We start from the raw sequence: 26,755 nt of genomic DNA on the forward strand, positions 1-26,755 counted from the left end.
AAGGAGATGTTTGTCATGATTAGATGACGTCACCAGCGTGGGACAAACAGGTGTACCACCAAGTAGAAGTGGAAACGGTAAAGAACAATTCGACATCTCAAAGATGCCATTATCTCATAAAAAGTCGACATTCGAAAATGGCATCTCTGGGGGGCATTTTGTTACCACAAGAAATTGATAGGGCATCTTGAAGGTGTAATTAATGAAAGTGCCTTATGGATTTAAGGACTATACCCCACCAAGGGGAGGTTTGAAAGAAAGTTGAGCCCAAGATAAGCAAGAACTGGGAAAACCACAAGTTACCAGAAGATGAAATCGACAGAAGAAGCATGTTTGGTCGAAATCCGTTATGTCGACTGAACTGGAGATTGGGACTTAAGAAATTCTTGATTGTACCAAACACATAGGGGATGGTGTCGACATAAATACCTGAGCGGGATAAGTTTGAAATTCAAAATGACTAGCAGTTACAAGGAGAACAAGCGCCAAAATATGGAGCAGTTTTTAGATCATGTGGCACGACGTCCGTCTACAGACAGTTATTTTTTAGTAGTGTTGCTTGTAGACAGTTTCTTTAGTTCATTATAAATAGGGGATCCCACAGAGGACTCGGGGTGTTCACTTTGTACCAAAATGACTTGCAAAAAACTTCATATTCCCAGCGCGAGGAAGCAAGAGTTTTTAAGAGTGATATGTACGTGAATCACCACATTTACTTCAATGCAACTTCCTTATTTTTCAATTGTTCCCGTTGAACACTTTATTTAAATTTCTTTTACGTTTGAATTATCCTTTTATGTTGTCGTCTATGCTGTCGACACTAATTCTATTATGATAATAGAATTCACCAAAAGTGTGTTCGTTGTGTATGTCTTTTGAATGTTATAGCATTGTCGGTCACGGGTCACCCATAGTCTATATCATCATCATTTCGTGTGAAAAAAACCTTTGCTTGTTCAATATTTTGTCAGAAGCCGTTTCTCATAAAACTAATAGTCCGTCGAATTGAACGAGTTACCCTGTTACATTAGCACATGTCTTAGGATCAACTGGTCGATCCTGCAAGTAACCCTTAGTTTTAAGGCTTAGGGAGGACCAGCGATTGTTTATCAATTTCCATAGTAAACATACGGCCGCCCGTGTCAGGTCACCTGGGGTGTGTCAGGAGGGAATTAGCAAGGCGGGGAGCTGACACGACCACCCGTGTCAGCCCAGGCGCAAATTCTTCCAATTTTTGGGCTTTTTACCCGGGCTTGAGCTGCAAGGACGTTTTGGGGATTTCCAACCTTTTCCAAGGGTATTTTCACTATTTTAGGAGAGTTTCTACAAGATAAAAGGATACTTTGGAACAAGGAGAACACAGAAAATTGTGAGACGATCGAGAGTTACTGAGATCAAGGAATTCGGAGAGTAGAAGATTTTCATGAGCGGAAGCGATTGAAGAATCAAGTCATCCAATTACTTGTAATGTGTATTTTTTTTATCTTGAATCTGTTTTGAACAATATGAGTAGCTAAACCCACCAATTCTAGGGGGGTGTCCCTGATTTAGATCTGTAATGACTTTGATTTTACAATTGCATTTATAATATTGTTTTTACGATAATCTTTTGATGTGTTTAATGCTTTCTCTTTCAGATCAATCGAGATTGTTGTATGGTTATCAATTAGGTTGGACCGCCATTGGTAAAGTTTTCATAAGATTACTCTACAATAGATATCACATAGGACTAGGGATACCCTATATGAATCAGAGCATTCTTGATATAATAAGGCTTAATTTCACCGATAATTTCCTATGGACATAGAAATTAGGGTATAATGATTAAAGGTTTTCTCACTAAGGACTTGGGAGAAAATACCCTTGAGAACTGGTAGTAATTTATATTTGTTGATGCAATAATGACTCAGAGTTGTTACAGGGATAAATTATACACCTTCCTTGGCATTGTTTCTCTTCCCTTGCAAACCCTTATTTTACAATATTAATTTCTTGTACCTTTACTTTTATAAATCTGAATCTAAACCCCCCAACAATAGCTTTTGTTTAATTGAATGGTGATTTGAACTTGATATTAACTTGCAGTCCTTGATATCGACATTCAAGGGATTGTCCATTTATTACTATAACAGGCAAAATAGTAGACTTGCTATTTTTTCGATCAGTTGTGTTATTTGCAACGTCAACCCTCGAGGATGTGTGATTGTCAAGAGGGATATTCAGAAACTGATAGATAAAGGTGTAATTTAGAGCCAGAAGTCCAGGCATATGGGCAATGATATGAACATTATCATACCTGTATTGAAGACTCTAGAGCGGGTAGTTATTCAGTTTGACAGCAACAAGATTATTAATAGATCGATATCATCATTGGTTATACGGTTAGCGGGCCCCATCCCATATTCATTCGATAAAGTTGTTCCTTATAAATACAATACTGCCATGATTGAGAAAGGGCAAGAGGTTCCTCTTCCCGCCGCGGATTCAATGGTAAGCATTGCAGATGTCGTTAAGGTGGCCCGTAACGGTCGTGTATTTGGCCCAGTATCTCCAAAGGTTGTGGAAGATGTTGTGGTGGGAAAGAAGGCAGATGTTCCTGCAGTTGATCCAGTTAATGTTCCAACTTGTCAGTCTGGTGAATCCAGCGGGTTGAAGATTAATGATGACGATGAGGTTTCACGTTTAATCAAGAAAAGTAAGTTCAACATTGTGGAGCAGCTACTTTAAACGCCATCAAAACTTTCCATGTTGTTTTTATTGATGAACTCCGAAGCGCATAGAAAGGCGTTGCAGAAAGTGTTGGAGCAAGCCTACGTAGAGCATGATGTTACAGTAGATCAGTTTGATCATATTGTTGCCAACATCACTTCATGTAATAATCTGAGCTTTTATGATGAAGAACTTCCTGAGGAAGGTAGAAATCACAACTTGGCACTCCACATTTCAATGAACTTCAAAGAGGTTGCTTTGTCCAATGTATTGGTTGATATTGGTTCATCGTTGAATTTTTTGCCCAAGTCAACTTTGGAGAGGCTGTCTTATCAAGGCGCCCCTATGAGGTACAGTGGCGTGGTGGTAAAAACGTTTGACGGTTCCCGAAAAACTGTCATTGGAGAGGTGGACCTTCCAGTTAAGATTGGTCCGAGTGAATTTAAAATTACTTTCCAAGTAATGGACATTCATCCGGCCTACAAATGTTTATTAGGAAGGCCATGGGTTCACAAAGTGGTGTTGTGACGTCTACTTTGTATCAAAAGCTGAAATTCGTTAAGAACGGAAAACTCGTCGTGATTGGTGGAGAGAAAGCACTTTTAGTGAGCCATCTATCGTCCTTCACCTATGTGGAAGCTGAAGAAGAATTTGGAATGTCATTCCAAGCTTTATCTATTTCTAAAGAGGTTCAGAGGACTGGGGCAGCCATATCTTCTCTAAAAGATGCACAAGAGGTTGTTCAGGCTGGCGACATCAACAAGTGGGTTCGTGTTGTAGAGATTATTGAGAGCAAGAACAGAGTTGGGTTGGGATTTCATCAAGGGCCATTCAATAGTAGTGTTAAGGCTATGCAACAGGTTTTCCACACTGGAGGGTTCATTCATGGGGATGAACAACACTCAGCTGCAGTTATTGAAGATGATGATGAAGGCGAAGCTTGTGCCAACTTTGTGACACACGGACATACTTGCAACAATTGGGTTACTGTTGATGTACCTATTATTATGCATCGTTCAAAGTAATTTGTTTTATTGTTTAAGAAAGATCCTTCTCTTATGCCTAAGGGAGAAGTGAAACATTGTTGGGCATTTTCAAGTTTATCATAAAAAAAATACAATTTTATTCATCCACATTTATGATGTTAGTTTTTACTTTTTACTTTTTCTGAAAATGGTAATTACAAAAAACATAAGTAAATAATAATTTTCCCATATTTGCATAATATTTGTTTGCACTCCATTTCTCTAAAATCAAAATATCAATTCATTATCCAGGTTGGTTCTCAAACCCATTGAACATAATGATTCTACTCCCTCTCCGAACTTTGATTTTCCTGTGTTTCAAGCTGAGGAAGAGAATGATGATGAAGAAGTGCCTGATGAGTTATCGCATTTTCTTGAGCATGAGGAAAGATCCATTTAGTCGTTTGAAGAGAAGATTGAATGAGTCAACTTGGGTTCCGAAGATGATGTCAAGGAAGTCAAGATTTGGTCTCAGTTTTGTCCAGAGGTTAAGAATGGGTTGGTTGAACTTCTCTGAGAATACTCTGATGTGTTTTCTTGGTCCTATCAAGATATGCTAGGTATTGATACTGATATTGTGGAGCATAGATTGTCGTTGAAGCCAGAGTGCCCGCCAGTCAAGTAGAAGTTGAGAAGAACTCATCCTGATATGTCAATGAAGATTAAGGAGGAAGTGTAGAAGCCAATATTGTGCATGTTCCTAAGAAGGATGGAAAAGTCTGTATGTGTGCTGATTATAGATATTTGAATAAAGCTAGTCCGAAAGATGATTTTCCTTTGCCACACATTGATATGTTAGTAGACAACACAACTAAATTCAAAGTCTTTTCATTTATGGATGGATTTTTGGTTATAATCAGATCAAGATGGCACCTGAAGTCATGAAGAAGACCATATTCATTACACCTTGGGGAACATTCTGTTATTGAGTGATGTGTTTCAGTTTGAAGAATGTTGGTGCAATGTACCAGAGAGCCATGACCACTCTTTCCCATGATATGATGCACAAAGAGATTAAAGTCTATATTGAAGATATGATTGCTAAATCAAGGACTGAAGAAGAGCATGTTGAGCATTTGTTGAAGTTATTCCAGCGTTTGAGGAAGTATAAACTCCGTTTGAATCCCAATAAGTGTAATTTTGGTGTTCGCTCTAGTAAGTTGTTGGGCTTTATTGTCAGCGAGAAGAGTATTCAAGTTGATCTTGCCAAGGTCAGAGCAATACAAGAGATGCATGCGCCCAAAATTGAGAAGCAAGTCAAAGGTTTTCTCAGCCGCTTGAACTATATCTCAAGACTTATATCGCATATGACTGCAACATGTACGCCTATATTCAAGCTCCTTCAGAAAGATCAGTCTTGTGATCGGACCGAGGATTTCCAGAAAGCTTTTGATAGTATCAAATAATATCTGCTTGAGCCTCTGATTCTGTCTTCGCCTGTCGAAGGAAGATCGTTGATCATGTATTTGACTGTGCTTGATGAGAGTATGGCACGTGTTCTTGGTCAGCAAGATGAATTTGGGAAGAAAGAATATGTTATTTACTACCTCAGTAAGAAGTTCACCGACTTTGAGTCTTGGGCTGCTAAGCGCCTGCACCAGTATATGTTGAATCATACTACTTGATTGATATCTAAAATGGATCTAACCAATTACATTTTTAAGAAGCCTGCTTTAACTGGGAGGATTTCCTGATGGCAGATATTATTATCCGAGTATGATATTTAATACCGAGCTGAAAAAGCTATTAAAGATAGTATCTTGCTTGACCATTTGGCTCCCCAACCTATTGAAGATTATCAGTCAATGCAATATGATTTTCCTGAGGAAGGGATGTAATATTTGAAGATGAAAGATTGTGATGAACCATTGCTTGAAGAAGGGCCAGAACCTGATTTCCGGTGGGGCATGGTATTTGATGGAGCTGTTAATTCATATGGTAATGGCATTGAGGTAGTGATCATTACTCCTCAAGGCAATCATTTTCCGTTTACAACTATATTAACCTTCAAATGTACAAACAATATGGCTGAGTATGAAGCTTTCATTATGGGGTTCGAAGAAGCCATTGATCTTAGGATCAAATATCTTGAAGACTATGGAGATTCAACTTTGGTTGTTAATCAGATCAAAGTTGAATAGGAGATGAATCAAACCGGTTTGATACCTTATAGAGATTATGCAAGGAAGATATCAACCTTCTTTATAAAGGTTGAGTTTCATCATATTCCTCGAGATTAGAACCAGATGGCAGATGCTCTTGCAACTTTGGCTTCCATGATCGTGGTGAAATTTTGGAATGAAGTTCCCAATCTGACTGTGATGCATCTTGATAGGCCAACTCATGAGTTTGTTGTTGAAGAAGTCAAAGGTGATAAGCCATGGTATTATGATATTCAATGTTTCCTCCAAAGTCAGATCTACCCTCCTGGGGCATCTTTGAAAGATAAGAAGACTTTGAGGAGATTAGTTGCCAACTTCTACATGAATGATGATGTGCTTTATAAGAGGAATTTCGATATGGTTTGACTCAGATGAATGGATAAACACGAGGCAAATTTATTGATGACATAAGTCTATGAAGGTTCCTTTGGTACTCATTCCAATGGATATGCTATAGAAAAGAAGATGTTGAGAGCAGGTTACTATTGGTTGACAATGGAATCTGACTGCTGCAAGTTTGTAAAAAAATGCCACAACTGTCAAATTTATACTGATAAGATTCATGTTTCTCTGACACTGATGAATGTCATTTCCTCTCCATGGCCCTTATCCATGTGGGGAATTGATATGATTGGCATGATTGAGCTCAAAACATCGAGTGGACATTGTTTCATTTTAGTGGCTATTGATTACTTCACAAAGTGGGTTGAAGCGGCATCATATGTAAAAGTGACCAAGCAAGTTGTTGTGACATTTATCAAGAATCATATTATATGCCAGTATGATGTGCCTAGTAAGATCATTATTGGTAATGGGTCAAACTTGAATAACAATATGGTGGAAGCTCTTTATAAAGAATTCAAGATTGCACATCATAATTCTTCTCCCTACATACCAAAGATGAATGGGCCTATTGAAGCTGCGAACAAGAAGATCAAGAAGATTATTCAGAAGATGGTTATGACATACAAGGATTGGTATGAGATGCTCCCATTTTATTTACATGGGTACCGTAAATTCGTCAGCACTTCAACATGGGCAACCCCTTTCTCTCTTGTTTATGGAATGGAAGGTGTGCTCCCCGTGGAGGTTGAGATCCCATCATTAAGGTGTTGATGGAAGCTAAGTTAACTGAAGTTGAATGGTGTCAGACCAGGTTTGACCAACTCAATTTGATTGAAGAGAAGAGATTGAGTGCCATGTGTCATGGTCAGTTATATCAGCAGAGAATGAACAAAGCTTTTGATAAGAAGGTCAAGCCTCATATGTTCAAAGAAGGTGACCTCGTGCTCAAGAAGATTCCATCTTTCAAACCTGATGCTAGAGTTAAATGGACTCCTAATTATGAAGGCCCATATGTTGTTAAGAGAGCCTTTTCAATTGGTGCATTGATTCTTACAACTATGGATGGTGAAGAGTTCACGCATCCTGTGAATACCGATGCAGTCAAGAAATACTTTTCTTAAAAAATAAAAGAACAACTCGCTAAGTTGAAAACCTGAAAGTGCGGCTTAGGCAAAAATGAGCGTCTCAGTGGATTGAAAACCCGAAAGGGCAGTCATGGAAAAAGTCAAAGACATAAAATAGAAAATTATCCCTATAGATTAAGTATCCCACCTTGAGGAAATCTAGGCAAAAATTAGGGATTATGGCAAGTAACTACATTCGATTGGTCCTGACCTTTGAAATAGTTCTGAACAGTCATTTGGTTCTGATTCATCATTCTCAATCGAAGACAAGAGTACAATGGATTTCAAAGTTGGTAGGGAGAGTAGGGGTCATTGTATTCAATGTAGCTCTTTTTCCATGTAAATTACCATTTTCAAACTTTGTAATGATCCATGGAGTCCCGCCATTTGCAGACTACCATTCTATCAAATAAAGTTGAGCTTTTATCCAATTATTTGTTATTCTTACTTGTTTCTGTTTTAATAAAATTGAATTTTGTGATGATAATTTTGAAATAAATAGATCAATGAATAAATACTTTTTCTTAAATAATAAGGCATTTACTTTAAGAACATCGAATTTAAAAAAGGAATGTCAACAGCAATCTAAGAACGGCAAGTCATGATGTGTGAAACATATTTGCCTTCCCTAACATGGTTGATGAGTTACTCCTCAAGAAATTTATCATCCTCGGTAGAGTTGATGTGTCGATCTCTTTGCAATTCATCCTTCCCCAGCTGAGACTTTCTTGTTTTTGCATCCTCAGTTTGTATGTGTGAATGAACCCTGGATCTCCGTGGAACCTTTATTTAGTTTTCGGGTCCCTAGCACCTTTATGTGGTTGTTGTATAGCCGTGACAATTTCTCCCCTGCATGAGTTTGCAGATCCGGTTGATATATTTGGTACCTTTGAATTAGTTTATTTCTCAATCTCCAAGAAGATTCTGATGATTGTTGTTTTCCTTTTGAGGAATTGGTTGCTGATTTGTGTCTTCATGTGGCCTTTGATTTATCCTGGCAGAATTTTTGCATCCCCAGTGAGGCCCCGCAGAGTTGATTTTGATGGGATCCCCAGTAGTTGTCTGGTTCCCCACTCAGTGTTTTGCCTCTCGTTGTGAAACGGATCCCCGATGGAAATCCATCTTCTGATAGAACTTTTCTTTATTCATGCAGTTTTTGATTCTGAGCAGTATTGATACAGTCATCCCCGACAGAGTTGTCTCCCATTTGATATGGTGTTGACCTAAAATTCCCCACAACATTGACTTGTTGCTTTGAAGTGTATATATCCTTCATCCTGAGATGTGGATCTTCAGTAAACGTCCCTTATCCTTAGCATCTTAATTGATATTCTCAGCAGTGCTTTCATCCCCATGATGTTTGCTAGTCTGTATTTCCTCCTCTCCTAGAGAGTTTGAGTTTTAAGCAAGATCTTTATCAATCTTGGCTTATCCCCTAGCAGTATCTCCTTCTCTTTTGAGAGTTGAGTGTGAGTTGGATTGTTTTTATTCCAGTATTTGCTACGGATATATATATTCTTCATTTCCTCTCAGCGTTGAGTCTTCAGCAGCTTTGGGTCGGATGCATGTTCTTCATGCCTTTCCCCAACCAGATTTGAGCTTTGAGCTTTGGATTTTTATATCCCCATACTTCCTTGAGCGTGTGGTTGTGCGCCATCCCAGGGAATTTCGTTTATTTTGAAGTTAGGATTATATCCTCAATGATTTATTTTCATCCCTAGCAGGTTCTCTAGTTGGTGTTCCCATCTTATTGAGATTAGGCGAGTATCTAGTTGTGATGATCAAATCTTCATGTTTGTATCCTTTGTGCTCGTTTGTCAGCATAATCATGTACATAATCATGCAAATGCATACATAAACATAGCATTAGATATTTCATTTTGCATTTTTGTCGCATTGACCTTTTTTCGGATCCTGCTTTGGTGATATTATTTTCCCATGCAAATTTGGTGTGTCTGTCCTCCTTCAATATAGAATGTCAGCCCCTTAAGCATAGAGATTTTATCCTTTCTTCTTCCCCACTGAGTTATTTCCTCATGGATGATTGTTATTTCTGTTTCCTCCCTAGTTCATTATCTGGATGGAGCCATTCCCCTTGAGTTATATTCTCATTGGGTTGAGTCTTATTTGACCGTTTCTTTCTAGTTCTTACCTAGATAGATCTTTCGGTCCCCAAGAGTTTATTACCCAATAACCAGTAATATCCTTCTTGATGGTTGAGTAATTTACCTGTGATTTACCCAGTATCCAATAAAAGGTAATTTACTTCTTTGATTTCTCAAGCGGATTCGTTTTTCGTTTCCCCAGCAAGTCTATCCTTGATATGTTCATCTTAATCGGTGACAGATATTATTCGTGTTTGGTCTTCTACCTAGTAAAAAGGTAGTTGTAAATCCTATTTTTGTTATTTTACCTGGTAAATGATAGATATAAATCCTATTCTCCCCTGCTAAATTTATCCTTGATATGTTCACTTTAACCAGTGACAGATATTCTCGTTTTTGATCTTCTACCCAGTAAAACGGTAGTTATAAATCCTATTTGTGGTCTTCTACCTAGTAAAAAGGTAGTTGTAAATCCTATTTTCCCCGAAAATGTATCCTTGATATGTTCATCTTAACCGGTAATGGATATTCTTCCCTTTGAGTTTATCCTTGATATGTTCACTTTAACGGGTGACAGATACTCTCTCTTTGGTCTTCTACCCAGTAAACCGGTAGCTGTAAATCCTATTTGTTTCTTTTACTCAGTAGGTTATTCTTACCCAGTAACTGGTAATGAACATTCCTCCTTTTTCTCAGCAAGTCATCATTAATATGTTTTCCCTAACCGGTAACGGATGTCCCTCTGTTCGAGTGTATTATTTTCCTACCTAGTAACCGGTGGTAAATAATATATCTCTTTTACTCATATGTTGAAGTTTTTCTTCCCCGGTTGAGTTTGGGTTCGTATTTCTTTGTGAAATCGAACTTCATTTTGTTTGTTTGAGTATTTCAACTTCCTTATGATCTACTCTTTTCCCATACGGATGTCTTTTGCTGTATTGGTGTTATCCCAATACATGCATATTTCTTTCCCATGCAGTCGAGTCTTTCCATTGATTTATTTTTCATGGAAATCCCCTCGCATATCCAGCAGTTTTCAAGTCGTAGCTTGGCCTATGCATAACTTTTATCCCTAGAGTATCTATCTCCTCAGTGAGTTTTCCTCAGGGAATGTATTATGCTCTTGTGGACTTTTAGTCTCTCTGGATTCGTTTCCATTGTGGCAATATATTCCCCACAAAGATTGTTTTTGCATTCATATCATATGCATCATGAGGTATCTTAGGGACCAAAATTTGTTTCTTGATGTTGTTATTTAAGTCCATTATACCGAGTTGGTACGAAGATTTTAACCTTCACGTCCTCAGCTAGAATGTCCTTAAATAGGGACAGTTGTAAGACCCCAATTTTGGCCCTATCATTCCTCATGCCATCTCATCATTTACATTGGTTTTGGGATCACACCTTGGTATCCTCCTCACCCCTCATTCATTGGGTTTGCATTGGGAGAGATCACCAAGCATATGTGATTGTATCATACTTTATTTTCATTTGTTTACTAACCAAAATACCAAAAAATATGTCTAGTGTAGTTTTATTTCTTTTGTAGGTAGTGTGTGCATCCACCTATGCCTCATCAAGCTCACATCTAGGGTTTGCGACCCTCAGTGAAAGGGATCAAGTTATAAAAGGTTCACAATTGTTATAAGCATCATATATGGATCCCCATGTTCTTTATTTGTCATTTTGATCAAGAATTCATCGAGAGTTTGAAGCTTGTTTGCCTTGGAAGCCCTAATTGATCTAGGTATCTTGTGTGTTTTCCTCAGCAAGTTTCTTCAACATTTGGTCAAAGATATCAAGGGATACTCCATTTTACTTAATCTTAAGCATATATGATTCTCCATGAGCCCCGGAAAGCAAAAGAACTTCAAGTTTGCAAGTTGGTTCAAAGAGGTTGACCAGCGAAAGTCAACTAGTCAAATCTAGGGTTCCCTAGACAATATATCCTACAATTTTTGTCATATGAAAATGATTCCAATAGAAACGTTACTCTTTATGACATTCCGAACAACTTTCATGTTGGCATCAAGAGCTAAGTTTGCTTGCGAAGTCATTTTTATGGTGAAAGATTATAGGTCATTTTGTCTATACCCTAGATAGAAGGTCAACTTCCAAGGACCATAACTTGCTAAATTTTTATTATATGAAGACCATCCAAGTTTCATGATCAATTTCAAGATGTCTTATCTAACTTTTATTCTTTTATAAACTTCAAATTTCACTTGAAAGGGCATGTACCAAGAGGAAACACCATAGGTCATTTTGGGCCATCATCAGTGAACAAGCAATTTTCCCGAACTTCTAAAATCCATAACTCCCTCATGGAAGATTCAAATGGTGTCAAATTTGTGACCAAATTTAATAAGATTTAAATATCTACAACTTTTAAGATGGAACCAAATTCATTTAAAGCTCATAGAAAAAGTTATTCAAGGTAGAAAAAGTGGTCATTTGACTTTTAACTTAGAAAATTTTCAACTATGTTTGATTCTTCCAACTTCCACACCAAAATTCATCATGATCCAAGCTCCAAATGGAAAAAGTTTCAACATAAAAGTTGTTCTCCTTCATGTTAGATTTCCAAAAAGTCAAAGATCATGGCATTTGGATTAAATTTGAAGGACTTTCACATGGGTGTATTGCATGGCCCTATTTGGAAACTTTTGTGCTCAATTTTCAACCAATATTACATGGCTTCATGAAGTGAGTTCAGCATCAAGTGTACACGAAGTTTGACTGATTTCAATCATCATCTGTGCCTTAATGCATTCCCATGCAACCATGCACACCAACTTACTATTTTTGACAAAATTTTGAAAGTGTGTGGAAATGAATTCACAGGGCTATAAATATATGCCCTTTGCCTCAGAATTGAGGACCATTTGCCCAAGCTTTGAACTGCAAACTCTCCCAACCTCCATTGATAGAATACCTTGAAGGTTTCTTTGGAAATCGAGTTTTATTTCCCATTCTATTTTGGAATTGAAACTCCAAGGATTCATAGCCTTTTTGCATTCAAATCATCTCCTCCAAGTTAGTAGAAGAAAGGCCAAGTGAATTGGAATTGAGATCGAGCTTTATCTCTGCAAATAGAAGGTGAATTTTCAGAAACTTTCCTTCTTCGATTCTCCCTCAATTCTCCATCATTTCTCTTAATTTTTGGTTGACTAAAGTCCTACCAATATAGGCAACAAGATTGAGTTACTTTGAGGTCAAATCGAAGAAACTCAGTTCATCCACCTCATTTTTCAATTCCACATATCTTTTTGTATAGTGAGAATTGGAAGAAATGGAGGTCAGATTCATGCTCCCCTTGATTTTCTCTGTAAAATAGTGTTTGGATCTTCCATTTTTATGAAAGTTTTGGTTGGACCAGTCCGGTGGAGGCCATCGGAGAAGATGACCGGAGCTAGGGCTCCGGTGGTATGCTGGCATCAGTCCATCCCATTTGATCCTTTACCATGTTATAATCTTGGCCCTTGATTTCAATTACCAATGTTGCTACGCGTTGACTCATGTGCATGGTGGTCTTGATGCGTATGGCCATCAGATCAGCCACCTCAATTAATGAGGGAGATCTGATGACCCTTGTTTTTCCTATTTTATTTTATTTTCTTATTTATATTTTAACTAGCTTATTTTTGCTTAATTCATAATAATTTCATTTTTAATCCAAAAAATATTGGACTTTCACCAAAAATCTTTAAATAATTTCCTTTTCCATATTTTGAATAAAAAACATTTTTTGGATTAGATTTGATATTTTTGTGAATTTAATAGTTTTTGACTTGTTTTTAAATATTTTTAAATACTTTTGACTTTCTAAAAATTCCTAAATTTTTTGTCTAAGGTCCTTTGACCTTGTTTGACCTAGGTGTAACACCTCAAAATTTGCCCTCCTCTCTTGGGACTAGCATTAACATATTTGCATATCATTTTAGGGCATTAGGCATTTCATATTGCATAACATGTGGATACATTTTGCAAGCCATTCTCCCCAAGTCTTGGTCAGAAGGTGAGAAAGTCAGAAGGTGCAAGCCTAGGGTTTTATTGATTGATCATGGCCATCTGAGGATTGGGCTGTGAATTAGGGTTTCATGATCCTCAAGGGTATTGGTCTTCATATTGATTGAATTGATACATCATCATCATCATGGTTGGATGTCATCAGGAGATTGAAGAAGATTCCTGGAGATTAGGGTTTTGACCACTGGTCAACCCTAATCAGTTGCATTGGGCCAGTCAGGGTTTAATCAAGAGAGGGGGTCTATGATGGTTATGGGGTTCATTCTATGATTATTTTGAGCTTCTTGAGGCTAGGGTATCACCCTTGAGCCATTTCAGTTGAAGATTGGGGCTTAATTTGATCTATGCATTGCCAGATTCATCTGTCAGATGAAAAGTCAACTGTGGTCAACTGTACATGATTTGATGGATTTGGAGGTGAAAATGAGTTGAAGACACTTCATTCATGTTGGAACAAGTGTTAAATGACATCTCAAAGCTTAAGAATGAAGAAAATCAAGTCAGGACAAAAACTGCCAAAAATAGCAAGTGACTTGTAACTGAAGTTTCCAAAAATGGAAAGTTTTGGACCTCAAGGCCACGTGTCCAAGGAAGCTTCAAATGAAAAATTGTTCAACATGAAAGTTGTAGATCTTGTTCTCACCTTTCCAAAAAGTCCAAGAACTTGAAAATCCAATGTATGGTTTGGAAATTAGGGCTCAGTGAATTTCCAAAATGACCTGTAATCAGGAGGCCATAATTTCCACATACTTTGTCCAAATTGCAAGTTCTTTATATGCACAAACTCCATTTGAAATGTACTTTGAGGGTGCATCATTGGATTTGTTCAAAAATGGCCAAGGCAAAAAGTCACTTTTCAACTGGACAGCTGAATTGGACCAGGGGCAAAATTGTCCAACTCTCAAAATAATTGGAATTTTTGAATGGGACTTTTTCCAACACCTCAGGAATGGCATTTTGAGCTTGTTTGAATCATCACTTTGTGGCCAAAGCATTTGGTTTGGAATGTGGTTTGAAAAATGAAATGGTGAAAATTGGACATTTTGCATACACATAGTGAATTTGAGAATGGAGCAACCAATAGGCATGGGACAAGTTTCTACAGTTCACATATGATATTTAGAAGGTGTATGTGCTGTCACTGAGGTGGCATGAGCTGTCTAAAGGAATTGACAATTTTACCCTTCATTTGCAAAATTACACTTTCATGAACAAATTCATTTTTACTAATTAATATGATTAGTGATGGATTAGTGCAAGGTATATAAACAAAAACACTTCCTAATCATAACAGAATCACAATCACCAAGAATTCAGATCTGAAAACCTCTCATTCTCTCAAGTTTCTCTCAAGAACACCAACCTTCAATCTCAAGTTTCTTCATCATTCCTCAACCAATCTTCACGATTTTTGTTGCATTCAACTCACATCATCTTCTCCTCCATCTGTTTGTGATCAAGAACCTCAAAATCTTGGCCAATCGCAACTGTCATGCTTGAACTCAACAATGGAGTTTTCACCATTTTTGCATTTGGATCGTGTTTAAGCCAATTTAACTTCTTCAATCATCTCTTTGGACGTTAGGCTGCATCTGTTTTCATGATTCGAAGCTTGAAGCTCGCGGATTACTTGTTGCCGTCGAATTAAGGTGCGAATTCGAGTTTCATTATTTCTTGAATTGAGATATGGTTTTTGTAGTTTATTCATTGCTGAGCATGCTGCAATTCGTAGTTTTCGATTTGGTTGATTGTAGAATGAAATATAGCGATTTTTAGTTTTGAATGCGAAACTTTAAACGATCGATCCGGTTTATACAGTTAGATTTAGGTTGATTAGGTTACATATTCGGATTCCACATTAGGAGACCTTTCCAACGGTTATTAATTTGTGAGATTCGGTTGAGAAATGAGCAAAGTCGAAATTGTGTTGATGATGAACATGGACGTGGTGCCGCGCGAAGAAGAAGACTGCTGCTGGAAATTTTTCCAGTTTAATCCGTTACTGTGCAAGGCAATGTTTAAATTGTGTTTGCCGCGTCAGCTTTTGGCCAATCCCGTGCCTACACGTTAATTAGTGAAACGACAGAGTTTAGGAGTGTCCTGGAAATTTACCATTTGTGCTACTGTAAAATCCAATTTAATTATATTAGTTCTAATAATTTTAATTAATTCCAAATAAATACATAACACCTTTAAAAAATTCATAAAAAATAGTAAAAAATTCAGAAAAATATGAAGATTTTTTTCTTTGACTTCGTTGACTTGTGTAGGATTTTTTTGACCTATTGGTCAAAGTTGTGCATGACATATTTTTGGATTGACCTAGGCTTCTTTCACATGTGTTACATTTTGACACCTTGCACCATTTTAATTGGGAAATGCACATGATGTAAAATAAATTCTTGAAAATTTTTGTGATGATTCTTGACTGATTGATGCTCATTTCTATGTAAATTTCATGCATTTTTGATACCTGGTCAATGAGCAGCAAATTCTGGAACTTAGGTGTGACAATTTGTGTCACACCTCATTATGTCAACTTGCTGGATTTTTTTGATTGGCTTATACTTGTTGAAATTGATTGAAATTTTGCATGATGCTTAGTTAACATGTTAGGAAGCTATGAGAATTTTTGTGGAATTTTACACTGCATTTTCAAATTGATTGTGAATTTTCCTTTCTGGTGGTTGAATTTGCAAGCTCATGTGACATAGGTTAGTAGAATGATTGGGAAATGCTCATATTATATTGTATGGCCATGAAATTTGATATGCATGAACTAGACACATGTTAGGACCTCCCTGTTTTGGTCTCATCCATTTCTTTTTTGTTTTCAATGAGATATGAATTTTTGATGTGGATGTATGCATTGATGGTGTGAATTGAAGCATGAAATTGTGTCTGTTTTTGATGATTTTCATTGACATGGTTCCATTTGCCCAATTGAGCTCAAATTTGACATGGTAGACCTTGATTATCCCCTGTTTAGGTGTAATTAATTTGAGAATTTTTGGAATTGTTTTGGTATGGATTTGAATGCAATACTTCTGTTTGCATGTTTGATGCTTCATTTGAACCAATGTGGTTTGTTTTGTGCATGAATTGAACATGATGGATGATATAAACATGAGACCAATGATGTTTGCTTTTGTTTGATTTTAATTTGATGTTGGTTGATGCATACCTTGATGTTTTAGATTTTTCTTGCTTTTGGACCCTAGGCTTGGCCTAGTGGTCTAGTTGCTAATATTTGCTTGATTTTTCAGGATCAAAAGCATAATGCACATGGAGAATGATCCAAATCAATTTTAATTGATGTTGTTGATATTTGTACACTAACATAACTTGGTTTTGTAGGTTGTGAAGCATAGGCTTGAGCCTTGGCTTGCTTTGTTTGTGCATAGCTTGTATAGTTTGTCTGATTGAACTTGCTGTTTGGTTTTGTCTGTCTGAGTACTAACTGTGTTTGATTGTTTCCAGGTACTTTAGTTGCTCAGTTCCTTGTGAACTTTTGCTTTGCTTTGCTTAAGCAACTTGCATTGAGGTAGGTCCTCTTGACTTCATGTAGTCTGGAGACCCGGCTGTTACCGGGCCGGGCAAATAAATGTCTGAAGTCCTCCTTAAGAGGCAATGATTGTGGTTGTTTATTTTTAAGCCCAAGCAGGAAAAGTCCTTCAAAGAAGGCAATTGGTGGAAGGTAGGGACAAGCAGTCTGTCCCCCACTATTCTGTGAGTCTTCTCCTTGCTCCCATTACATGGTTGTAGCATTGAGATCAAAAGCCCAAGATCTGTTGTGTCAGAGTCATCGAGTATAGAAGGGTTCCCCTATTCTGGACCCATGCTCATTTGTCAGCTCTCCCTGGTTAGGGATAAGAGCTGTGAGGTCTGATCCTCACTTCATCCCATCATCTGCTTCACCTTAGCCTCGTAATGGCAAGGTTAAGAGCAAACACAGCCTGTACAGACGATTGCTTAGGCAGTCAAACCTGATTGATTGAGCCCCTTGTTTGGCTATAGTGCGTGTTATGTGGATATCTGATTGACATGCTTGTTTGAGATACCTGTTCTCATTTGATGATATATGATTGTATGCTTGTGTGCTAGCTTCTTTCCTGGTTAGGTTAGTTTGCTTATGCAAGTAGGATAGAAAACCGAACTTAGGGTTAACGATGCATGACAACATTAGGCTCGAGTCTCAGCTCCCTAGTTGTGTATCTTTCCCCGGTTTCTGGTTAGCAATTTAGTCCCTTTCAGGGGAACTACATCGCCCTGATCCTCGTTCCAGACGAGGTATGTAGGCAGGGGGTCGTGCGAGACCTCTCCGGGCAACCTTTTTCTTTTTTGCGTGTGTTTGCTTGTTACCTGACTGCGTGTTTTGGTTCGGATGCCGACGTAAGCCCAGTGATTGGCAGTCGGGCTCCCCGTTTGCCGTTTTGCGCATGTTTTGGTTCGGATGCCGACGTAAGCCCAGTGATTGGCAGTCGGGCTCCCCGTTTGCCGTTTTGCGCATGTTTTGGTTCGGATGCCGACGTAATTCCATCCAGTGGTTGTCGGGCTCCATGTTTGCCACTCTTGTCTGTTTGATTGTTTTGTGTTGTTTGGCGTGCGTAAGCCGAACTACAGTGGCTCTGATTCTTGTTCCAGACAAGATATGTAGGCATAAGGTGCGATACCTTATCGAGCTCGTTCCTCCTAACCCCACCTGCGTTCCCCGTGTGTGTGTGTGATGTTTAGCAACCTTTTCTTTATTCTAGGACGTGGATCCCGTCGAGTACGACGGACGTGAGGGGTGCTAATACCTTCCCCTCGCGTAACCGACTCCCTTACCCTTTCTCTCTGGTCGCGAGACCATGTTCTTTCCAGGTTTCTCTGAGCGTTTCCTTTCCCTATTTTGGGATAAATAACGCGCAGTGGCGGCTCTGTGTGTGTTTTTATTTTCGAGTCTCGCCGGTTGATTTTTCGCAGGATGCGACAGCTGGCGACTCTGCTGGGGAACCATCGACGTAGACCTATGCTGGTCCATCATCCCTAAGCGAGTCCCTCCTAGCGTTTTAGGATTGGTTTGGGTTGCTTATTGTGTGTTGTTTATTTATTGCATTTATTATTCTAACCCATGTATATATGTGCATTAAATACTTGCATGCATCATACTATCATGTTGTTGCCGTCCTCTGCAGGTGGTTCTGTTGTTTGGGGTGGGTGTTCTGAGTGGGGCTAAAACCCAGGCCCGAGTATACACCTAGGATTAGCGTGGTCTCGCGTCGCTCACATGTCGGTTGGGCATGATGTTGCGATGTGACATACCACAAGCCGGACGAGGTTCATCTGAGAAGTGCTCTTCCAGTGGGGTTTTCCACTTTGGTTGGGTTATCTCTTTTGGGCTGTTGACTCTGGTGACCGATCATTTCCCGGATCTTTGGTTTAGACGATCTCAAGAGAGCTACAATGGCACACCCGAAAGGGCAAACCCATTGAGTATCTCTGCCCGATTGTCGAGACTATTATCCGCCTTAGGATAACCTGTTTAGAATTTACCTGTGAGGGGAGGGTGATTCGTTCAGATGCATAATCAGATGGTGACTTTTGGTTCTGTGGATCAGAGTCATATTTATAAGTCGGATTTATGGCCGTTTATTTCAGAGACGCCGGAGTGCTGTCCGTGATTTATCAAGTGGGGATCCGTTTATTTCAGGATTCCCTGGGCCGAGATATTTATCAGTGGGGATCCGTTTATTTCAGGATTCCCTGGGCCGAGATATTTATCAGTGGGGATCCGTTTATTTCAGGATTCCCTGGGCCGATTCAGATGGTTTTGGGTCTGCTCAGAGACTGATGATGATGATGATGATGTATCTGTCTTCCGTTTATTTCGGAACCCGTGAGTCAGATTGGTGGTTACATTCCTCAGATGGTTATGATCAGTTCAGAAATCAAGGCTGTGACTCAGAGCAACAAATGATCAGACGACTTGGAGGATGGCACTATGCATTGCATACATCTGCATCATTCTCATTTTGCATTCATCTGCACCAAACCCACGTCTAGTCATATGGGGAGTATTATGGATTGAGAATCTGGTTGAGAGACATCTGGATGTCAAAATGTTATTGGTGAAATACTATCTGTCTCGATGAAACCAGGATCAAAAGACAGAAGCTTCCTCGTATGGATAGACGTCGCATTCATGCATATTAACCTGTTTGCTGTTTTGCAGGAATCATTGCTCGTGCTCGCAGAACTGTACCTTTGCGCTCAACCCGACCTCACAGATATTATACCCGAAGAAATACTCCCAGACTCATGGAGCTTCCCAGCGCAGATATGCTTGAGCTAAAGGACAAAATGAACGAGCTGATCAATATAATGCAAGGCTTTGCAATTGGTCAGAAGGCGCTGGCAGACAAGGTTGAGAAGCTTGAGCGGGCTTCTGCAGCAAACAGTGCTGTTAACCTGGATGGTGTCTCCAACCAGGGGCTGGGATCCAGAGACGGTGGAAAAAGAGAAACTGTGGGTATGGTGAACAACAATGCTGGTGGATTTGGTATTGCTACTGGTGGTGGGCCCGGTCTGGGGCATAATATGAAAGATAGTTTGTTCCCTCCGTTCTTCGGGGCTGATGATGATAGGGAGGAGGACCGAGAAGCTGATCAATTCTCCATGTACAATGAGCCACTTGGGCAATATGGTGTTCAACCACAAAACAAAGAAATTCAGTTGCTGGCAGAGAAGGTAAAGGCTCTGGAAAGCCATGCTACTCCGGGGTTTGTCAACATGTCCAACATGGGGCTGGTCGAGGGGATTGTGATCCCACAGAAGTTCAAAGCGCCTGCATTTGACAAATACAATGGGAGTTCCTGTCCAGAAACTCATCTTCAAGCCTTTGTCCGCAAGATCTCTGCATACACTACAGATCAGAAGCTGTGGATGTACTTCTTCCAAGACAGTCTGTCTGGAGGATCCTTGGAGTGGTATACCAAGCTGAAATCTGCTGATATCAAGAGTTGGCAAGATCTGGGAGATGCATTCTTTAAACAGTATCAGTTCAATGCTGATATGGCTCCTAGTCGTACCCAGCTGCAGGGTATGTCTCAGAAGTCAAGTGAGGGGTTTAAAGAATATGCTCAACGGTGGAGGGAGTTGGCTGCCAGAGTTCAACCGCCGCTAGTGGACAGAGAGATGTCTGATCTCTTCATGGGTACCCTGCAAGGGGTTTTTGCTGAAAGGATGGTGGGTTGTCCAGTAACCAACTTTGCAGACATTGTGGTGGCCGGAGAGAGAATTGAAAGTTGGCTGAAAATGGGGAAGATACAAGGTAATGCTTCGTCATCAGAATCGAAAAAGCCATTCGGGAACGGTCAGCGCAAGAATGAGGGTGAATCAAGTGCTGTGTATGCCCAGGGAGGACACGGTAGGGATCGTTACTACCAGCACACCGCTGCTGTAACCATCCCTACTGGTAATCAGTCAGTACGACAGCAACGTCAGCTACCTCAACAGAGAGTCGGGTACCAGATGAGAGGAAAAGGGGTTGATCGCCATTTTGACAAGCCACCCGTGACATACGCTGTTCTGTTCAAGAAACTGATGGATCTTGGGTTGGTTCAGCCGAGGGCGATGGTTCCAATGAGAACAGATCAGAGGCCTCCTAATTATGATGAGAATGCCCAGTGCGAATTTCATTCTGGAACACCGGGGCATAACATTGAGGGCTGTAGAGCATTCAAGAATGTTGTCCAGGACCTGGTGGACTCTAAGGCTATCAATTTTGCGCCATCACCGAATGTCAACGCTAATCCCATGCCGGCGCATGGTCAGGCGATGGTGAACGCAATTACTGAAGATTCAGATCACGTCTGTGCAATGGGTGAAAAGACTGTCAATGACGGCAAGTTCAGTAGTTGGATAAAGCCGTGCGTACCAGGAAGCTGAAAGGCCTAAACAAGATCGTCACTGACACTCGTCCGGAAGAGTAATATTTCTTGTTTTCAGTTTATATGCATGGAAGCCATATGTGTTGCCCGACACGTAATGGTTCGTTGTAAGGGCCACCTCATGTTTAAATTTGCATTTTCTGCATCATTAATAAACGGATGTTTTTCAGTCAAAAAGCGGTGTTCCCTGTTTTTCATTTATTTTTGCAGTTTAAAAACAAATAAAAATGGCGATGTTTGTTTTCATTTTTCTTTTTGATTTGTCTCGTCCCAAAGTTCAAAAATAATTCTCCGGATCTCGTTGATAACAATTGGGTTACCCCTCATATGACTTCGACAATTCGATCTATCTTGCTGAAGAAGAAGACGAAGAGGATTGTGATCTGCTGGGAGATTAGCCAGGTTGTCAAAACAAGAGGAGAGGGTGATTCAGCCGCACGAGGAGCGGGTTGAGGTTGTTATTCCGAGCACCGCCGAGGTCATAAAGGAAAATTGGAGCCGCTTCAGAGGCGAGTCAAGAGAAAAATGGTGTCCGGTTGAAGGAAGCATGTGGATACTTTTACCTGGTCATGTCAGGATATGCCAGGTCAAGTACCAATGTCGTTGTGCACACGCTGCCATGGAGAGAAGACTGTCCTCTAGAGGAGCAGAACGCCGGTGCTACTTAGCAGAGAGCCATGGTGACTTTGTGTCATGACATGATTCGTCATGAAATTGAATGTTATGTTGATGACATGATAGCAAAGTCCCAAACAGAAGAGGGGCATTTGGTAGATCTGGCCAAGTTGTTCGACTGGTGGAGATAATTCAGACTGAGGTTGAATCCGAACAAGTGCACTTTCGGGGTGCGGTCCGGTAAATTGCTGGGGTTCATTGTAAGTGAAAAAGGAATCGAGGTTGATCCTGCAAAAGTAAAAGCAATAAAAGAAATGCCTGAACCGAGAACAGAGAAAGAGGTTCGTGGCTTCTTGGGTAGATTGAACTACATTTCACGGTTCATATCTCATCTAACAGCCACGTGTGAACCGATATTCAAATTGTTGAGAAAAGATCAAACGGTCAGGTGGAATAATGATTGCCAAGCGGCATTTGAAAAAATAAAAGAATATTTGCAGGAGCCTCCGATTCTAATGCCTCCTGTGGAGGGAAGACCATTAATTCTGTACCTGACAGTCCTTGAGGGGTCTATGGGGTGTGTATTGGGGCAGCATGACGAGTCTGGTCGAAAAGAGCATGCCATATACTACCTTAGCAAAAAGTTTACCGACTGTGAAACAAGATATTCACTGCTCGAGAAAACTTGCTGTGCTTTGGTCTGGGCTGCTCGCCGACTAAGGCAGTACATGTTGGTTCATACCACTTTATTGATTTCCAAGATGGATCCAATCAAGTACATTTTCGAAAAGCCAGCATTAACCGGACGGGTTGCGAGGTGGCAAATGATTTTGACTGAATATGATATTCAGTACACCTCTCAGAAGGCGATTAAGGGGAGTGTATTGTCTGATTACCTCGCCCAGCAACCCATTGATGATTATCAACCGATGAAGTTTGAATTCCCTGATGAGGACATCATGTTTCTCAAATCGAAAGATTGCGAGGAACCGATCCCGGAGGAGGGGCCTGACCCTGAATCCGAATGGATTCTGATGTTTGATGGGGCCGTTAACGTGAATGGAAGCGGTGTTGGTGCTGTTTTGGTTACGCCGAAAGGATCTCATATTCCTTTTGCTGCCCGGCTAACATTTGAGTGCACCAACAACGTAGCTGAATACGAAGCTTGCATATTGGGTATCGAAGAGGCGATTGATTTGAGAATCAAGAACCTTGTGATATATGGAGATTCAGCTCTGGTGATAAATCAGGTTAACGGGAAATGGTATACGCATCAATCTCATTTGGTTCCGTATCGAGATTATACGAGGAGATTGTTGACGTTTTTCACCAAGGTGAAATTGCATCATGTGCCCAGAGAGGAGAATCCTTTGGCAGATGCTTTGGCTACTCTGGCTGCCTTGATTAAGGTGCAGAGGTGGAATCAGTCCCCCAGTGTGGAAGTGGGTCGTCTGGATAGACCGGCTTATGTGTTTGCTGTTGATACAGCGCCTGATGATGAGAAGCCGTGGTATTACGATATCAAACGCTATCTTGAGACGCAAGAGTATCCTGAGGGAGCATCCAAGAAAGATAGAAAGACTCTGCGGAGGTTAGCCATGGTATTCTACCTGAATAAGGATGGGGTTTTGTACAAGAGGAATTTTGATTGGGTCTTGCTCAGATGTGTTGATGATGCAGAAGCAAGCCGATTGATGAAAGAGGTTCACGAGGGATCATTCGGTACCCATGCCAGTGGGAATGCAATGGTAAAGAAGCTGCTGAGAGCAGGTTATTACTGGATGACTATGGAGGCCCAATGTTTTAATTTCGTGCGGAAGTGTCATAAATGCCATATTTATGCTGATAAGGTGCACGTGCCTCCGAATCCATTGAGTTTAATGTCGTCTCCATGGCCGTTTGCTATGTGGGGCATTGATATGATCGGAAAGATTGAGCCTACAGCTTCGAATGGGCACAGATTCATATTAGTGGCTATTGATTACTTCACCAAGTGGGTTGAAGCGGCCTCTTATACGAATGTGACGAAGCAGGTTGTGGCCAGATTTCTCAAGAGAGACATCATTTGCAGATATGGGGTTCCCGAGAGGATCATTACTGATAATGGTTCTAATTTGAACAATAAGATGATGGCAGAGCTGTGCCGGGAATTCAAGATCGAGCATCACAATTCTTCTCCCTATCGTCCGAAGATGAATGGGGCGGTTGAGGCAGCCAACAAAAATATAAAGAAGATTGTGCAGAAAATGGTGGTAACATACAAAGATTGGCATGAGATGTTGCCGTTCGCGTTGCATGGGTACAGAACGTCGGTGCGTACATCTACTGGGGCAACTCCTTTCTCATTGGTATACGGGATGGAGGCTGTATTACCTATTGAGGTTCAGATTCCTTCTTTGAGAGTCCTGATGGACGTGAAATTGCAAGAGGCTGAATGGGTGAGGACCCGGTACGAAGAATTGAGCCTGATAGAGGAAAAGAGGCTAGCAGCCATCTGTCATGGGCAGTTGTATCAGCAAAGGATGAAGCGTGCTTTTGACAAGAAGGTGCGACCTCGGGTGTATCACGTAGGTGATATGGTGCTGAAAAGGATTCTTCCTCCTCAAAACGATCGAAGGGGCAAATGGACGCCGAATTATGAAGGTCCATTCGTGGTCAAGAAGGTTTTCTCTGGAGGAGCCTTGTTGTTAACGACCATGGATGGTGAAGATTTTCCATCCCCTGTGAATGCGGACGCAGTTAAAAAATACTTCGTATAAAGAGACCCGCTAGACGAAAAGAATAAAATAGTCCAGGCAAAAATGGGCATCCCGGCGAACCAAAAACAGAATGAAAGGTTCGGGCAAAAATTAGGGATAAAAATGAAAAATGTACACCCGGCAAGTCGAGAACCTGAAAAGGCGACTTGGGCAAAAATGGGTATCCCGGTGGACTGAAAACCTGAAAGGGCGGTCCAGGCAAAAGAGGGATTGAAACGAACAACTGCGTCTAGCATGATCGTTTGCGCTTTGGTTAAAGCATCATGGATAATGCCCGGTAGGGATCAATCAGAATTGTCTTGTTCAGAAGGCAGAAAGCATGGAGAGTCTGAGGACATATGGGGTGTAACCGAGTTGGAACTCGATGAGATCACGGGTTTCACATTGCCATTAGGATAGATTTTTCCTTTTGTGCAATTACCTCTTTTCAGGAATTGCTTCCTTTGTATTGCTCATCTGAGCCACATTTTCAATCAATAAAGTGCATATTCAGTCAAATAATTTTGTTTTTGTTTTTCATTACCGCTTTGATTGCAAAAACATCCAGATATTTTGATAAAGAATCTTGCATTTTTAAGACATACAGGTTCCTTCCAATGCATGTTTATAAGATTGAAGGCTTGAAATCTTATTTGGAAGGTTGAGTGACCCAAGTGTTGAAATCTTGACACGCCTGGGGCACGGTTTTATCTAACGATCTGTTTTGTAGGAACTATTGGATATTTTCACTCACTTGCAGGTTGTGATGTGGAAGCATTGACAAGACAAATCCCCAGAGAGTTCGCTCAGGAACGGATGTATGAAAAAACGATGAAGAGACGTTGAGGCGTACGACGATCCTTGATGATAATCAAGAAGACTCTTCAAAGTCGGAAGGTTGAAAAGTCTGTAGAAATTCCCCGCAGAGTCTGATCAGGGGCAAAGCAAGTTAGAGAACGGTAGAGGACGACGAGAGACGTCCGACGACCCTTGAAATTAATCAAGAAGACTCTTCAAAGTCGGAAAATTGAAATTTCTGTATAAATCCCAGGAGCACGTTTCTCGTCGAGCGCGAGGCGACTTGGAATATAAGATGATGGAGCAGAAAAGGTCCAGACGAGTCTGGAAATTCTCAAAAGTGGAAAGCTGATACGAGATTGGGAGGTGGATACCGTGGTTCGACGAGTCGACGGGTGTTCTGTACCAACTTTTCTCATTTCCTCAGCTGGGTCCCCAAGCAGAGTCATAGGACTAGCTCCCCAGCAGATTCAAGGTCTGTGGACTTCTCCAGCCGGGTCAGGGTGGTTGTCCCCGGCGGGTTTACGATGGTGTTTCCTCAGCAGCCAGGTCTGAAGTTTGTTACTCCCCGAGTGGAGCGGGTTCAAAGAAATATATCTCCAGCAGCTCCCCGAGTGGAGCGGGTTTTTTTCAAAGAAGTATATCTCCAGCAGTGTTCATCCTACCTGTGGATTGAACAAGTTCCCGTAGCGGACGGACTTTTGCATCCCCAGCTGAGAGGATTCTACCTATGGATTGCATGGATTGTCCCCAGCGGAGTAGCATTCGTCTTCCCTAGCAGGGTCAGGATGGTTATCCCCAGCAGGTGTTAGATTGATACTTTCCCCAGTCGACAGGCCTGGAGATTGCTATTTCCCCAGCGGAGTATCTGAGAGCATTCCCCAGTGAAGTCGTCAGGTATCTGTGAGGGTTTTCCCGAAGCGGAGTCAGGATTGATATCCCTAGCAAGTCAAGACTGTTGTATCCCCACAGAGCGTTGGTGGTGCTTATCCCCAGTAGTTTCCCGAGCGGATTGGGTGCAAAGGAGGTTCTTCCCTAGCAAGGGTTACCTTTTTCAGCAGCAGCATTATTCCCCAGCAGGGTGGAGTCGGGGCAGAGACGAGTTCCTCAGCAGAGTGCCTCGTATTCCCCAGCGGAGTCCCTTGAGGGGGATGTTTTTGTTTTTATGCATTCA

The sequence above is a fragment of the Lathyrus oleraceus genome, chromosome 3, assembly GCF_024323335.1.
Source record: "Lathyrus oleraceus cultivar Zhongwan6 chromosome 3, CAAS_Psat_ZW6_1.0, whole genome shotgun sequence".
Lineage (NCBI taxonomy): Eukaryota > Viridiplantae > Streptophyta > Magnoliopsida > Fabales > Fabaceae > Lathyrus > Lathyrus oleraceus.